The sequence below is a fragment of the Saccostrea echinata genome, unplaced genomic scaffold (assembly GCF_033153115.1).
Source record: "Saccostrea echinata isolate AGI-Se365-2 ecotype Australia unplaced genomic scaffold, CSIRO_AGI_Sech_v1 ptg000056l, whole genome shotgun sequence".
Taxonomy (NCBI): Eukaryota; Metazoa; Mollusca; class Bivalvia; order Ostreida; family Ostreidae; genus Saccostrea; species Saccostrea echinata.
Window position 1 is genome coordinate 12,482,268 of NW_026889805.1, and position 17,687 is coordinate 12,499,954.

Below are 17,687 nucleotides of genomic sequence, written 5' to 3' on the forward strand. Positions count from 1 at the left end.
TTCATTATGAGCATCATCTTCATTCTCCAGGGAGGAATTATCCCCTTTATCTCCTGCTGGAATCAAACAGCTGTATAAAAAGCTAGCTCATTCAATGTCGGAAATACGAGTAATAGACCTGTCATCATTTTAGGTATTGTATGAAAGGTTTTGGAGAAGGCTGTTATGAAAAACTTGTTATAATTTTAGATCAACGTGAAATATTGCTTGAGTTTCAGTCTGGTTATTGGGGTCATTTTTATATAATCATGAATCTACCAACATGATCAAGTAAAAACTGAACATCCCAAAAATTTAAACTTCAATACCATGTATAATTGTTTAAAGTTTTTTTTTTTAGCTTAGAAATCTTGGAAACATTGACCATCATGGTGTCAACTCTGTAAGTTAGAACACAGTATCATTCAAAGAAACTAACTTCATACTTTGTTGTTCTGAAGCCCATTTCTCTTATAACATTCAGTTTTGGTACAATGTAAGTTGACTTTATTCAGATAAAATCAGCAGTCTTGTTTTTTCAGTTTTTTTTCATCAACTATGTTTTTAGCATTTTTTGTCATTGGGCTAATTCTTGCATAATCAATACAATCATATTTTTAGAGAGGATGCTGCCTTTTATACCGAACAGGTAAGCCAACCAAACCGAATAAGGCAAAATAAAATCCACTTTTATACCGAACGGGATACGAGGTGACTGTTTTACCAAACAGATCCCTCAAACAAGCTCCTAGTGCACTCCATAGCAAGCTCCTAGGGTAGCGTAAGAGAGCCAACACATGCTCTACCTAGCATGTAAAATACATCACCAGGCATAAAATAATCATTTAAGCATTGAATTCTTATTTTTGGATGTTGTCGGTCTTATAACACACTTGGCCGTGCTGACAAATTGAATACCGCTTCGCTAGCTTGCTCATTAATTTACTATTATTGAGTTATAAATGTAAATCAATTTCAAGTTTATATCTCCCACTAACGAAACTTGGAGGGGATTTAGAAATCACCTTGTCCGTCGGTTCATCCATCAATATGTCCATCCAATCTTGTCTGGTCCATAACATTTCAATGAAGGTCATTTGAACGGGTTCAAAGTCACCGGTAGAAGAATACTCAATTTGCGCAATTCTATAATACTCTAATGAAAAGACTTGAAAGTTTCTACTTTACTCAAGGTTTATACACGAGCTGTGGGTTTGTCATGACCTTGACCAAAGATCATTTGGGCATGTTTGACCTTATCTAAAGGACAAGGAAACTATAGGTTTAAGTTGGACTATCAGTTGCAGAATTAAATCCAGGTTCCTCTAATATACCAATAAAAAATAAGCTTTACCAACGAAGATAATGTTGTAACCTGCTTTGCTAAATATTAAAACGCAGATATGATGAAGTTTTTTGTTTTTATTTTTCTGCAAAGGGAGCTGTCATTTTGAACGAAAGCAAATTTTAACGTTTATACAAAGATTCATATTGATCAGAAAACAAATTCATCTATACAGAGAAAAAATAATTTTTTTTTTTAAATTTTATTTGGCGAACATTGGCCATGGAATATATATCATTTTAAGGGATGTCATTCAACCCAACACGTTTTTGGCAAACCAAAACAAAATAATCAAATTAACATAAATTGCAACAGCTTTCATCATATGTACACAAAATATGTTAAAATGACCATTCCAGGTTATCCACGGATAGGTTCCTATTGAAGCAATTAAAACTGTTTGAAATGGTGTATATCTTGCATAAAATGCACACATTTGTTTATCAACATCAAGAATCAAATTTTTATTAAATACACAATGATTTCACGTTCTCCTCATCAAATTCACAGTAATAAACCAGGTTTGAGTAGGCCTCAGTTGTTTTGTTGTCCTCAAACGTCCTATCACTTTATGCCACGAGGTTGTTTCAGTAAATCATCCTGGAATTCTTGAACAACTTGATGCTGAATAAAAAAAAACAACAGAAACCCTCAACATTGATAAAATCTAAGAATGGGTTGAATGGGTGTGATATTTACGACATGTGCAGTAAATTAAAGGATATTTTCAAAATAACTGTACTCTTTCTTTTCACCTACTCAGAATCCGAAAAATTGTTGAATTAAAAATTATTCCCGATTTTTATATACCCTAGGGCCGCAGTTATGCAGCTCTGAACAACTTGCTTCATAGATATCAAAACAAATGCATGGAAAAACTTTTACTTTTTTGAAGATGTTGTAATGGTGTAGACAGCCTGGCATCAATAGACTTGATCAATCTCCTTAAATCTTCAAGAAGCTTAACAACAATAATTTTTCGTGTTTTATCATCCCAATTTTAAATTTTGCATTGATAACTACAGGTAACTGACAGGTAGGATCCAGTTGTAGAATATGAATACATGTATGTCTTGTATGCCAAACAGACTGAACAACAACATAATCATATTCTTTACAAAAAAATAAAAGAAAGACTTCAGTCCCGTTTCATAGGATGACTTGGTGTTCTTGGATATTGAAGAATCTAGCAAACTGTTAACCTGAATTTGTAATTTATTCACAAGATCACAAGATCTACAATTTCTTTATCCAAACTAAATATGTGTTTAGTCTAAACACAATACCATTTAACACGAGTCTTAAAAGAAGATTTCGTATTAATTTCATGATTCGTTTTGACCTGGAAGATAGGGTATTTATACTACTAATAAGGGAAAGTAACTGGACTTTCCTTATGTTGCAACCCCCCCCCCCAAAAAAAAAAAGAAAATCACAACTGCACTATCTGTAAAGAATTGCAACATACTAGAATCCTCCCAAAATGTATCTGGAAAAATAAGCAACCCAATTAAAGTGGTTCAAGAAAACAAGCCACATTCTAAGGTGACTTTAACTCAACTGAGAATCTTATATGATGTGGCTTGAATACTCAAGGTTGTGCAGTCGAGGTCATAAACTCAACCATAACTCGTAGTCTACTTTAGACCATGATATGTGGGATCGAAACTGCTGCGGAGTCTGAATTGCTCATCATATTTCTTTCACCCCAGATTGCCTTCCCACATCTTGATGCCCCCTGCAGACTTATGTCATGTAAATATTTCAGACTACATTGAAATAAATTGGGGTGGGCTGAAGCATATATATTGACATACACTTATAACATCAGTCCATCTACTAATGAATTCGATCTTTTCACCGGACTTAGCAAGCTCTCATGTAACCAGCTCTTTTGTCTCTATTGTCAAGCAATAACCAAATGTCCCAATGCTCTCACAAGCAATGCTAGTACCAAGGCGAGGACAGATGTGGGAGGTAGAATTTCTTGTGTGGGACTGACTACATCTGTAGGCTATTGGTAACCAAATATTCTTCTGAACTAAATAGACATTGTTTCTAAACAGTCGGTTCCTGAATTTAGTTGCTGGCAAATCCGCATTAGGTTTTGATCTCTTCGTTCTACACCCCGTCGGTTGTATTTCCTAGAATTCCACTTAGTACTCTTAGTTTTTGGAGGCATTTCGGCTAGAAAAATGAAATAAGAAGATAACGATTAACATAATTTATTTATGAAAAAATTTAAATTTTAATAGAAAAACAAAGGATTGCGAGGAAAAACACAACATGCAGTTTTCGAAAAACCAACTTATCCAAGGAAATAAAACATGTTTGATTCAAAATCTTGTGAGATAAATCAAGAAATATTTATAATAAACAAGATTATCAATATATTTATGTAAGAATAATAAAATTAAAGTATATTTTTTTCAAAATTAGATAACTCCTTTTTTGCACCTACATGCATATGTACTCTCCATCCTGCACATTGTTGAAAGAAATCAAATCCACAGCTTCCCGATTTTTATATACCGGAGGGCCGCAGGCCCATCCCGAAAAAAAATTCAGACCTATTTTTTTACCGTAAAAAAAGTCATAAATTTTATATGCAAAAAAAAAAGATGATAACATTTTGTACATACATGTGTAGAAGTATATATATTGCATATCTCATAAATGATAAGATTTTTTTAAAAAGCATTTTTATAATGGCATGCTTTGATTTTCAACCCCCCCCCCCTTCAAAAGCGCATTGATACCTAATTTTGCACATATGTATAAAGTGGTTACCATTCGGTTTAGAAGAAAAATCCTTCTCATCAGAATCATTTATTTTGTTGAGGTGTCTTATTTCCTTTCCACCGATGGTGACATTTTCAAATTCAACAGAAGACTCATTTCTTGATGTTGTTGAAGTTGTCATAGTTTTGAGTGCTGAACGCTCTTTAGTTCAATAAAAATGGACTTTTTATTATTGTCTATGAGAAATACATGAGTAAAAATTCTAAAGAAGAAAGCGTCAATCTTTGTTTCAAAAAAGGTTTGTACACATATACTGTAAACGTGGAAATTTTGACGACGTGCTAATTTTGACTATATTGACGATTTTTCTTTTCTCGTCAAAATTTCCACTCGTCAAACTTCATATCATATATATAGCGTCACAACAGACATTGACCGTTGTACAACTTTACCGCTTAATTTTCTCGGCTTCCCCCATTAAAACTAGATTAAAATTACTGTTTAATTTTCTTGTAAATAGTTATGAAAACATATAATCACAGTTTAAAAACCATTGAGTATGTCATATACTATTATTACCCATGGTCACAACATTCTAACTTTGAGTAATTATCACGCCGTGTTTGACCTACTTTGTCACCTCAGGCAATCGGTTTCGTATAATGAAAACAAAGACTAGTACAAAAGAGCAATTAATTCAATCAAATCTTATACACTGTAGATGGTTTTTACAAGCACAATTAAATTTTATTGATGAAAACGCTTGTAAATGAGTTCCCGTGGAAGTCGCGGTCATTCCTTAAAACATCGTGAACTCGCACAGAGCGGCTTAATCGTAGACGTTCTGAAGTCAACTAAGCCAATGAATCCATCAAGTTTTTGGTCCTCTAGCTTCTGGCGAACTTACTCTGAGTACTAGTTTTGAAACTGGTTTTTTTTTTTAGGAGTTCTTTGTATTCATTTTTGTTTTAATCTTGTGAAATCAAAGATATATACAACTCTTGATTCAATATTTCGTCAAAATTAACACTCGTCAATTTTCGTAAACAAAAAATCGTCAATTTTTCAACTCGTCAAAATAACAACGTTTACAGTAATTTCTTTGGGAAATATAATAATGACGAACACGAAAAATAGTAAAATGTTGCGATCATTGTTTTAGGCATAATCAATTACAATCTAAATATATAATTTATAATATTTCAATAATAGTTTGAATCAATTAAATGAAAATACATATGGCTGGTATTATAAAAACATTCTTCAATAACTTGCATGTATTGTAGCGCTAGCCATCCTGTTCATTTTGAGCATGATATCTAAAATCAACCAAAATAAAATAAACTAAGGTTCTGCTAAAGGCAATTTTTTTAAGAGTGTCCAAATTGTTTTAATTTTCCTAACTGTTGTGATCTGCGAACTTCAACCCCAGACAGTCATAGTATGATGTTGTAAAAAAAGTGTTTGAGTTAACATTTTTCCAAATAAGGGAAATTATTTATAGAAATCAAGAAATAAAAATGCACTTTGCAATAGCAGATTTTTAAAACAAAATTCTAGTCCTGTTATTCACAAGTATTCAGTGGCAAAATTACGTCCAAATTATTTTACATATAGTTATAAAGTGCAAATTAGCGATTAAACATCTCATTTCATGCACTGAAGCTAAATATGTAATATCTATGTGCGTTCGTAACACATACTTTCACTTTACTTTTGCTTGCATTTTATAAATATATACATCAACTTGAATACTATTGGACTAAATTTTTTTTAATGATCTGCTATTTCAAAGAATTTTTTATTTTTATTTTGTACAAAGAATATATCTTACATTGCCTTTAGTAGAACCTAAACGTCTGAATCTAAATTGTATTACACTCACGATTTCTGCAGCCAGTCTTTGAATCACACAGTTCCTGAAGACAGTGACAAATACCCTCTAAACACCGATGACCATACGATGGATAGGGACATGCGTGACTACACTTTGGCCCAAAGAGTCCAATCGGACATGCTAAGTGAATGATAGCAATCTTAATACATTATCAAACAAATAACATTTAGTTCAAATCTCCGATTGTTACAATTTAAACGCTTTACTTACGAACACAGATTCCCTTTACTACATAGTAGTCTGCGCAACATACCGACGATTTTCCGGATCTTAAACAAAATGAAACATATTATACTAAATTCAAATAGAAATAATTTATTTCAAAGTTGGACTATTCTGGAAACACGTTCAGAACTATCAAAAGAGTTTTTCACGAACAATCATATTGTGTGTATATTATAAATAGCTACAATCCATTTTGAGTTTTAAAAATTTGAGACACATTTTTTTCCATTTGAGTGTTTGTTAAAAGTTTCAACTTTTTGGCGAATTGGTTTTTGTGATGAGTTTTAAAAGATGTTACTAAATTTTCACTAATTCTCAAATACTAGTATCTCCCCTTGAAAGAGAGCCTGTTCCTTCATTTGAACAACCTTGAATCGCCTTGAATATTTTTAATACTCCCAACAATCAACATGAATTTGAATTACCATCAGATATCTATACTGGATTCCGAAACTTCATAAAAATCCTAACAAAGATACATAGCAGGCTCCAGTAAGTGTTCTACCAAGCGTCTTCCTTTACTTCTCACTAAAATATTAACAGTAGTGAAGAGGAAACTTCAGGAGTGCTATCCAACAATATTTTCGAGAAGTGGTGTAAATCAGATGTGGATACTTCAAAATTTTTTAAAAATTTTAGATCACAAAATTTTACCAAAATCAACAACATAACAAGCTAATTCAGAGAATTTGTGTCCCCAGCTTAGGGAAAAAGGAAGAGCATGCGCAGTTTTTTTTTTTTTTTTCGGGGGGGGGGGGTCACACTGCACCCTGCATTTGTAGAATTATTAAATGTATACATGTATATTGAAGCAAATTTTAAAAAATGCCAATATTGATATAAAGATTTCATTGCTTATTCTTTAATATGTGTATGGAAAATTATTTTTAATATACAGAATATTTATCACACTGTTATAATGATTTTATGAGTTTGTACACGCCAGACATCATAACTTTTTCATTTCACATGAATAGTATCATTTTGTAAATCCAAAAAAATAAATAAATAAATAAATAAAAAAAGAGAATCGTTCGGGGATTGAACCCGGGCCTCTTGCTTGCTAAGCGAGCAACATACCACTAGACCACGGATGCACTTGAATATAGTGCAAATTAAATGCAAACATTAACTCACATATAATGTTTATATTGACGTTTGATATTGTCAAAATTTTAATCAATACAGGGTGTCTAATTTAGCCTTTACTAAACAGTTCTAATAGATGTAATAAAAATATGTCCGCCGACAACGTGTATTATACGTAATAACTCTCCACAAGCCCCTGTGCTAAAAATAGTGCCATGCGACTTTTAATACAATACATGTAAATAATAATTAAAAAACGGGGCGGGACACTTTGAGAGGGGTGAGAGAGGCCCTAGGAATTGTATGTTATTTTACGTCCAGTTCGAGAATTTTTCACTCATATTGGGCCGTCACCATATACCGGTGAAGGGCTTCAAATTTTGACCTTTTCTCGGCACTCAGGGCCATTGAGCAGTGAGGGATCTTTATCGTGCCAACGTCTGCCGTGACACGGGGCTTCGGTTTTTCAGGTCTCATCCGAAGGACCCGCAACTTTCACTTCGAAGTGCCGAGCGCATGGTGAAGGAACAGTTGCTACCCATTTTTTATCGACTTAGGTCAGTCGCGGCCGAGATTCGAACTCACGACCTCCCGATCACAGATCGAGCGCTCTACCGACTGAGCTACCGTGAACGGTAAGAGAGGCCCTAGGGAGTTATGGTATAAAATTTCATTGCAAAAGCTCAAAAGCTTCTTGAGATATCGCCCGGAAACAAAAGTGTTACACACAGACGGAATGTATAAATTTACGACCTTGAACTCTGACCTTTTGACCTCAAAATCAATAAAGGTCTTCCTTAGGCCATAGGGAGTTGCTATGCAAAATTTCGTTGCAAAAGCTCAAGGGTTCTCGAGATATCGCGCGGAAACGAAAGCGTTACAGACAGACAGAAATACAGACGGACGGACGGACGGACAGACAGACCCAAATCAATATTCCGCACTTTCAGTGAAAGCGGGGAACAAAAAATTACAAGTTTTCAATTTTATATACAAACATTCCCCACGATATGTTAAAGTTCAGGCTTTTTGATATCATTGACAGCTGCTTTTTCAATACAAATGGAACTCATAAATTTACTTACCTTGTCATTGGTCTTTTGCAATTTTTTCTGTTAAGAAAACATTTTGAATGTACACACAAGTACTCTGAAGTTGATATTAAAAAGATGCTTGAGTTTCTGATTGACAATATCTATGTGGTTTTTGGAGACCAGGTCTTCCAACAATCTATTGGAATTCCCATGGGTACCAATTGCACTCCGTTATTTTATTAGCAGACTTATTTTTGTATTCATATGAAGCAGAATTTGTTCAAAATCTTATACGTGAAAAGAAGAAAAACACTTGCTCTGGCCTCCAACTCGACATTTAGATATATCGACGACGTATTGTCAATTAACAATGGTTATTTACATTCTTACGTCGATACGATATATCCCAGTGATCTTTAAATAAAGGACGCATCTGTTTCATATTTGGATATTTTACTAGAAAAAAGACGTTAGTGGTATTCTAACAACAAAGCTTTATGATAAACGTGATGACTTGAACTTTTCAATCGTCAACTTCCCTTATTTATGTAACAATATACCTTCATCGCCTGCATACGGGGTTTATTTCTTTCAGTTGATTCGATACGCAAGAGAATGCTCTACGTGTGAACAATTTCTAAATCGAGATAAGTTAATGACAAACAAGTTGATGAAACAAGAATATCAGCAGTCTCGTTAAAGTCGTCATTTCGTAAGTTCTATGGTCGATACAATGACCTTGTCAGCAAATACAATCTTTCATTAAGTCAAATGCTGACTGACGTTTTTCATGCTAATTGTTAGGCCATTATTTACACACTGAATTGTCCACGGATTTTTCCGTTATTTCCCGATCATGACAAGGAGCACAGGGTGGGTGTGACCGGTCGGCAGGGGATGCTCACTCCTCCATGGTACTTGATCCCACCTCTGATGTTTTAGAGGTCCGTGTTTGCTCTGCTCCAAAATTTGTATTGTTTAATGGACTTTTGAGCTTGAATACCGTTCGTAATCTCCATATATTTCACTTTACCCAAAGATGCTTTGTGGCAAGTTTGATTGAAATTTGCCCAGTGGTTTTGCAGAAGAAGTCGACAATGTGAAAAGTTTACAGACGGATGTATGAACAGACGAACGACGGACAAAATGTGATCAGAAAAGCTCACTTGAACTTCCAGTTCAGGCGAACTAAAATGTCCCATGCTCACACCAAGAAAAGACGTTGTTCGTCTGAGTTAAATGATATATTGAAATCCCTTAAAAAAAACCCATCATAATAATAACATTTAAAGCTTGCAATGGCCAACACATGATAAAACGATTGTATATCTAAGTGCTATAATCTTTGTCCAAGGAATACACGCGCAATTTGTATTCACTGATACCACAAGATAGGAATAAAGACAATTGTCAACAATTCACGTTAGACAATAGAATAAAGAAAACTAGATAAACTAGAATTCTACGTTTATAAATCAATGGTTTGTACATGTGAGCAAAGAAATAGTAGATAATATTATAATAGTTATTATTGCTTAACGTCCCTCTCGAGAATATTTCACTCATATGGAGACGCCACCACTTGTTGGTAGAGAGCTGCAAATTTTGACCTTTACTCGGCACTCAGGGTCATTGAACAGTGATGGATCTTTTAAGTGCTAGCACCTACTGCGACACGGGACCTCGTTTTATACGTTCTCATCCGAAGGACCGATCTCCACGTCACACAGTGGGATTCGAACCTGCGACGTAAGGATCAACTCCTTATTCCGCGACTCTAGAGCAAACGCTCTAATCACTGCGCCACGCGGGCGACAGGTGCATATTTCATTTAATTTGTGAAATGCATGAAAAAAATTGCAATGTGCTTCCCATAACGATTTAAAAGTGGCTTTAAATTTCAGAGGTATTCTTATTACACCATAAAAACCAGTAAACTAGTAAACCAAAACTTCTACTAGAATATAGATACATTGTGCAAATGAAAGAAAAAAACAAAATGCAAGGCCCATAGGAATAAATTTCAGTTTGTCAGGGCACAACCAGACATTTTAAGTTGGGAAGGACACTACCAAGAAAAATTACTTGACATGCGAAAAAAAAGTTTAAATTAATGATGTTTTCTATGGTCTAACTTTTTTTGTCGGCAAATACATTGTAGTTGGATGATGTTTACCACCTCTCGTTCAAGAAAATCTTGCACTTTGTTGTGTGAATAAACTGTTATGATAACAGCGAAAATAAATAAACTAAAAAAAGTAAGGGTTTTTGGTGAGGTCGCACTTTGCGCGCCTAAGGCAACCATGTAACAACCCATTTATTGTACTTTTTTGTTACTTGATTGGATTAACTAATTTATCCTGATCGGGTAGGAAGGGTCTCTCATATGATTAACATTAACCGTAATGTATTTTTAATCTAATTTCCAATCAATTTACATTCAAAATTTAAAAAAGACCTGTGCAGACATCGGTATTATACCACAGGAAATTAAGGATAAATGTTGCCAATAGAGTAAAACCTTGCAACAAGTATAGAGATAGGCGAACAATTAAAAATTTGTCGATAAACAGCATTTTACTTAATCTTTTTGTAAAATAAAACCACTAGAGGAGTTTAAGTAAGGGTTGTTACGCGATTGATGAGGGTACGCTTTGCATATCCAAAGCAACCTTTAATTGCAACTACCCACTTGCTGCATTGTTCATTTTGTCTTGACTGCATTATTAAATTTTACAGGTCAGGATAGCTAGAGGCTCATAATAAATGAAAAGTTCCGCGCGGATATCAGTATAATATATATATATATATATATATATATATATATATATATATATATATATATATATATATATATATATATATATATATATATATATGGTAAACCGATTACTCGGTCGGAACAGTGGTAATCGGTTAGTCGGAAAAATTAAAATATATGTAAATTTGAACGCAAATTTCAAAAAAAGAAATCTCTTCATCAAATTTGATAATTTAGCATCTTTACATATATATTCAAGCTGATTTGATGGTAATTATGGTTCTCCAAAATGTGATTAGGGGTAATTAGTCATTTTGTGTTGTGTTAATTACTGTTTTCAAAAAACATCATGTCGTTACCCGACTGTCCAGTATCTTTTTAAAGATATCAAATAAATCCCCGTTGAGCACTGTGAATTAGTGTTCTATCTTTTGTCGTCATCTTTTAAGTTATATTATTAAACAAACAATGTAAATTAAGTGAAAGTTCAGACCTAGTTTTGATTATGGGGACAATGCAGAAAGAACTTGCGTTATCAATATTTGATTTCTCAGGCATGCTTCATGGTTTTCTTAATTTTTTTTCTTGTCTATATTGAAAATGAAATAAAATGTATGTACACATAGTTTCCTGATCAAGGAAAAACAGAATGTTTCTAACTTCTAATCTTCTTGTGTATATGGATAGAGCTATACTTGAAAAGAAATGTCAAGAAAATGTGTATTTTGATAACGATTAGCCTGGTTCTCTGTCCCCTTTAATGTTTCGTATACTCCGCAATACTCCTGCATTGGCAAGGATGAGCCAGGAAACCAGGCTAGATAACGATTAACTGGTTAATCGGTCAGAACTACTTGCATTTAACCGATTAGCAATTCTGTATTCGGGTCTTTCGGATATAGACTTTCAAACAGAGGACCCATGTCACCTTAGGCGTTGGCATGATGAAGAATCCTTACTGCTCGATGGCTCTGACTGCCGATTATAGAACTTTATTCACCAGTAATTGTGAACTTTTATGATTGAAAAAAAAATCTCGATAGGAACGGAAAACAACAATAATAAATCAAGCAATCAATTATAATTTTGCTGGAACTGAAAAATGACAAATAAGCAATTTGATGAAAGTTAAACATTTAATTTTCGATATCATCATCATCCACATTACTGTAATCTTAACAGTGAAGCTACAATGAGTACAGTGAGCGTAGGCGCATATTGTCGCCAGTCTGCTAGAATATTTACATTTGTAAGACAATATGTGCAGCAAAGGCAAGTACACGTCATCAGCATCAATATGTAAAGGACAACAATAGTTTCACAATTGCGCTGTACAAAATAGCCTACGAGAAATGTCTGTTTGATTAACACACCAATTACATTTACTTAACCTAAATTAAATCCATAAACAACCCTAACTGTGGGAAAACAATATGTTTAGTGAGGATGTTGCAAGCGAAATTATCGACAACGATATGTACAAAACGACAATTTGCACTGTCACAAATTTCAAAAGGCCTTTCATATTGTTGATCATGAAAACTTTAAGGTATTGAAATAAGACTATTGACTAGTTTAAATCTTATCTATGGAAGAGATGAAGATAACAAACAGTGTCGATCTCATTAATCATTTAAACAACATAAATTGTGATCACACAAACCAGCCAGCAAACCATGGACCCCTGAAATTACTAGCGGTGGTAACAGGTGTGTAGGAGGAGTAAGCATTCCCTGTCGACTGGTCCCATTCACCTTGAGTCCTCTGTATTGATTGTGGTCCCATTCACCTTGAGTCCTCTGTATTGATTGTGGTCCCATTCGCCTTGAGTCCTCTGTATTGATTGTGGTCCCATTCGCCTTGAGTCCTCTGTATTGATTGTGGTCCCATTCGCCTTGAGTCCTCTGTATTGATTGTGGTCCCATTCGCCTTGAGTCCTCTGTATTGATTGTGGTCCCATTCGCCTTGAGTCCTCTGTATTGATTGTGGTCCCATTCGCCTTGAGTCCTCTGTATTGATTGTGGTCCCATTCGCCTTGAGTCCTCTGTATTGATTGTGGTCCCATTCGCCTTGAGTCCTCTGTATTGATTGTGGTCCCATTAGCCTTGAGTCCTCTGTATTGATTGTGTCCCATTCACCTTGAGTCCTCTGTATTGATTAGGCAAAGGGATAATCTGTAGTCTAATTTTTATTATAAAAAATATGGGTTAGAACAATTGGTAAGACAGGTCAGTTAAAACACAACCAAACGATAAGTTGCATTAGCTAAGAGACTATTTTTAAACGAGATTGCTGAAAGTTCTGTAACACCAAAATATTTGTCGGTTGCTTGGTTTTAAAATCGATCCTTCTCAGAGCTTTATATTGCAAAATTTTCAAAGAATGCATAAGAATTTTTTTTTAAAAATTCAACAAACACGAAAATTTAATTTCAAGATATACTGGCTTTGAACACAATCATGGCTTAAACTAAAAGTTTACAGAGAACGCTTTTTGTACTTGTACCAGCTTTACATTATAACAAGTACCAAAATCATGTTACAGCATTGACTTATATTTAAAGATTGTAAATTATTGAAAATGTTCATTTGTCTTATAAATTTTCGAAGATGTTTATCTTACATTCAGAGGTTTTTTGTAAGGAAAAAAAATTCTGCGTGGCATTTTGATGGCCCCCTATATTCAACATATAGAAACATAATCTTTTCCTAATTATTATTACTTATCAATGCAAAAGCAAAGCGAAGTACAAATACTCGGTCCACACGAAAAATTGCATAATTTTTATATAATTATAATGATCATCAAAGTTATTCTTGAGTGGCGATTTATTTCTTCCTTGAAACAATTCTGGAATTTTATCACATTTCTTCCTGATTTCTGACGCAATGTCTGAAATGTATATGTAAATATAGGCACATTACAATCCATTTTAGTGTATTGTAAATTCTGAAAGAGAGGTTAAATATTGCAACACAATTTTACTGAAAAAACATGTATCCACGGTACACACAAAGGGAACCTAGCAAAAACAATTTATAAAGGACCAGACGGTCAGCGTTCAAATGTATCATTAACACCTTTATAATATGTTTCCCTCTTGTTACACAACTTATACCAATGTTTTGCGTCCAATGAGCACTAAACATCTATTTATACTTTTGGGGGACTATAGAAACATGTATCAAATATACATGTATCAAATCGGGCATTAAATGCACAGGTGAACATATATATGACCATAGGCCTCTTATGTTATTATTTAAATAATAAATTCCAGTCTAAAATTAAAGATTGCATTGAAGCAAATTCTGAATTTAAAAGAGAGAATTTCAGAAAAAGGAAAAAAAAAACTTTCCCGGCATACGATAAACAGAAGAAGAAATCGGCTAAAATTGGAATTTGAAAACGTCAGTTTTTCGACCCCCATTTGGGCCCAAAGGTAAAAATGAAAATTTGGAGACTTATTGCACATCTGCAGGACACCCTAATCATCTTGCAAAATTAAAATGGCTACTGAATAAAACGTTGTGTTTTGTGAAATAAAGTCACTTTCTATCCGCATTTGACCCCAAGTTGAAAATGAGAATTTCGAAACCTTATTGCACATCTGTAGAACACCTCCAAAATATGAAACGTCTAGTGTGTAATATGCAGAAGGAATTCTAAGAACCAGGATTTTTTGGTACAAAAACTTGTTTTTTTAACCCCATGGTGAAAATGAAAATTCTGAAACCTTACGCTCATCTGCAGGACGCCAACAAACATCTTGCAATTTGCACAAGATGAGATGGCTACTGTATAAAATGTAAAAGGATTAAAAGGATAAAGGTGCTTCAAGTTGAAGGAAAACGAGCAGCATCTCGTAGGAATTTAAATGGACAACAGGGTTTTTCACATTACAATGCCCGTGATGCATGTGTCTTTGGCCAGGGAACCCTCCTGACAATTGTATTCACTGATAGTACAACAAAGGAATACAGACGCAAATCGCCTTACAATATGGCTTTAAATTGAGAAACCTAGAATTCCACGTTTATTTAACAAATGATTTCTTTTAATTGTGAGCATGGAAATAATAGATTAAAAGTGGTCAGATTTCTATTCATCTACGAAATGCATGGGAAAAAAAGTTCTTTGTGCCTTTCCAATCGCCTGCAATGTAGATTTGTTGTTTTTTTTCATAGCGTAAAGTTCCTATAATATCTATAGTAACCCACAATGCAATTCAACTCACTCAGCTGATATATCTGTTTAAGCCATGTTGCTACTTCATTTGCTAATCTGACAACAAAAATATAGTCCCATTTCCCATGTACATGTACGTATGTTTGTCCAAAAAAGAAATTTTAATACATAACTGCAAAAACTAATGTCATAAAGTATACTTTTTGAAGTTTGAATAAATTCAAGAGAGATTGAAGTACATTTCTACAGATATTATACAATGGTGAAAACTGAAGAGCAATATAACTTTTCTGTTTTCCATATCTCCACGTGCAAGTCACTTCCTAGCCACATTTCCTTGCATAATTTACCTTATCTCGCTGTAGTCTCGCTACTTCTCGCCAGAACTTCTGCCTGAGCAAATAGGAACTCCTTGGGTTTTACAATTTGCAGAACACCGAAAAATAAAACGTTTCGAACACATTAGTAGGGGTGTAGGTTAAATGTTCTAGGTTTAACGCGGCGCGGCGAACGAGAATTGAACCCGGGCCTTCCGATCACGAAGCAAATACAACTACAACTAGTAGGCTACTTCGACATTTTATTTTGAAATGTCCTTTGTATAATGACTTAAGAAAGATTTTCGGATAAGATAGTGCTATACTATATCAAGTGTTTTTAAGTTTATTCAATCGCCAAATACGTATAGTGTAAAAGATCTGTTAAATTTTGGTAAATTATTAAATGCTGACAATTTGTTAAGATCAGAATAGAAAATATACTCATGAAAGTGTTTTTTATGTCCAATCTCTCTCTAATGTTTGTTCTTAATTAAAAGTCTCATTTTATTATCATTGATTTATTTTAACAAGTTCAGTGATATAAAGTATTTTTAATAGCGAGTGTTTAATATAACAAAGAGGTCAATTGTAAAGAAAGGCATATGTTTATAATACATAAAATACAACAGTTAGATCGTGTTGTCTCATAATATGTGTAAAACAGCAACGAGAGAGAGAGAGAGAGAGAGAGAGAGAGAGAGAGAGAGAAAGAGAGAGAGAGAGAGAGAATCTACAAAAAGATTCAGAGACATTTCGTTAAATAACTTGAATTGTGATAAAAGGACTGTTTTACTAGTTTGTATCATTAACTATCTAGGATGTATCATTCTCATGTTTTTCTGAAGTCATTGGAACATAATCCTCCAATTCAGTTCCTTTATTCATTTCAATATACCCACTGACCTGTGTGGCTGTTTTACCCATTCTCTTAAGTTGGGTCGTGCCAATGTGTTTATCTTTTCTCAGCTGCACTTTTGTTTCATTCTCCTCTTTGTCGTCATCCTCCAGTATTTTCTGCATTGAAAGGCTGGACAGAATTGCTCTGTCCTCTCTGGTTAAACCTGGTCTTTGTGGTAACGATGTATACTTTATTCCATCTTTTTTGGATTGGTCGATTTTTTCATAAATTTCCGATTCACTTTCTTTTTCCATAACATCGTCATCGTCAATTTCGCAATATGTTTCAATGTGGCTTGTCATTTGAGAACCTCTTGCTGTTGACTTTCGTATTCGCAGTTTTATCTTCCCCCTTAGTTTGAAGACAATTACTGAGATTATAACACATATGATAAGTATACCAATTACTGACATGACGATTATCACACCTGCAGAACCGGATTTATTTTCTCCATATTCCTTCACCTCATCGTTTGTTTGATCCTTTTGGCCAGGATTCCCCAAGTTTGATTTTGAAATGGTTTTTGGTGAACGTGAATCCGAATCAAACAACGGATTAAGTATGTTGAATGAAGCTAAATAAGCGAAAAGGTGAATTATATCCTTCTTTGAAATGTAACAAGGGTTAAATATGAAAATTCAGTCAGCTTTGATTTATATTAAGAGCATAAAACCTTAACTGAGAGAGAACTGTCCATGGATGGGAAATAAGATAATTCTTGTATACAAAGTTTATTGTTATGTAATTTTATGATACAGATTTTAAACTCTTTATAATCGATTAAAATCGTCTTCAAGACATTTTTATACTTTGTAAACGTTTATTAAGGCATCTATAGCTATTGTTTGAAGCAAATCAAATACTGTGTATAATACTTACGATCGCTGCAGCCAGTCTGGGGGGTACATGATTCTCGAGGACATCGACACTCACCCTCCAAACAACGATGACCATAACTAGGAAATGGACATGCGTACTTACATTCCGGCCCAAACAATCCCTTTGGACATGCTTATATGAAAGACGCATTGGAATCAGTAGAATTTCAAATAGAATTTAAATATGCTAAAATATTCAAAACAAAATACATCGTATTATGATAAATATTTACTTACGAACACACTGCCCTCCTACTAAAAAATAGTCAGCACAACATAAGGTCGATTCTCCGGATCTGGAAATCGAAGAGAAAGTATGACTTACAATAAT

The 17,687-nt window shown here is 34.1% G+C and overlaps 1 non-coding gene across 1 annotated transcript; it reads right to left on the reverse strand.

Moving 5' to 3' along the window:
• Window positions 1-7,837: 7,837 nt before the first annotated feature.
• Trnat-ugu (transfer RNA threonine (anticodon UGU)) lies at window positions 7,838-7,911 on the reverse strand. The gene has a single exon. It is a non-coding gene; the product is annotated as a tRNA-Thr (tRNA).
• Window positions 7,912-17,687: the final 9,776 nt, after the last annotated feature.